Source organism: Arachis duranensis, chromosome 6 (assembly GCF_000817695.3).
Source record: "Arachis duranensis cultivar V14167 chromosome 6, aradu.V14167.gnm2.J7QH, whole genome shotgun sequence".
Lineage (NCBI taxonomy): Eukaryota > Viridiplantae > Streptophyta > Magnoliopsida > Fabales > Fabaceae > Arachis > Arachis duranensis.
The window spans coordinates 37,359,928-37,360,936 of NC_029777.3; positions in this window are offsets into that span (position 1 = coordinate 37,359,928).

Below are 1,009 nucleotides of genomic sequence, written 5' to 3' on the forward strand. Positions count from 1 at the left end.
AACTTCTAAGTTTGGTGTTGAACCCCCACATTCATACTCTAAGTTTGGTGTTGGGAGGTTTCAACATTGCTCTGAGCATCTCTGAGGCTCTATGAGAGCCCACTGTCAAGCTACTGACATTAAAGAAGCACTTGTTGGGAGGCAACCCAATGTTATATTTTATATATTTTCCTTTGTTATTTTATGTTTTCTGTAGGTTGATGATCATGAGAAGTCACAGAATCAATTGAAAAAGCAAAAACAGAATGAAAAACAGAAAGAAAAATAGCACACCCTGGAGGAAGATCTTGCTGGCGTTTAAACGCCAGTAAGGCTAGCAGATGGGCGTTTAACGCCCAGTCTGGCACCATTCTGGGCGTTTAACGCCAGAAAGGGGCACCAGACTGGCGTTAAAACGCCAGAAAAGGGCAAGAACTTGGCGTTAAACGCCAGAAATGGGCACCAGCCCAGCGTTTAACGCCAGAATTGGCACAAAGGGCAATTTTGCTCGTCACTTGGTGCAGGGATGACTTTTCCTTGACAACTCAGGATCTGTGGACCCCACAGGATCCCCACCTACCCCACCACTCTCTCTCTTCTTCACCCATTCACCAATCACCTCAACACCTCTTCCCTAAAAATCCTTCACCTATCAAATCCCATCTTTCTCTTCACCACTCACATCCATCCTTTATAAAACCCCACCTACCTCACCATTCCAATTCAAAACACTTTCCCTCCCAAACCCACCCTCCCATAACCGAACCATACACCCTCTCCCCACTCCTATATAAGCCCATCTTCACTCCTTCATTTTCATACAACCTAAACACTACTTCTCCCCCTTTGGCCGAACCACAAAGCCATTTCCATCTACTTAATTTCTTCTTCTTCTACTCTCTTCTTTCTTCTTTTGCTCGAGGACGAGCAACCCTTTTAAGTTTTGTGTGGTAAAAGCATTGCTTTTTGTTTTTCCATAACCATTTATGGCATCCAAGGCCGGAGAAACCTCTAGAAAGAGGAAAGGGAA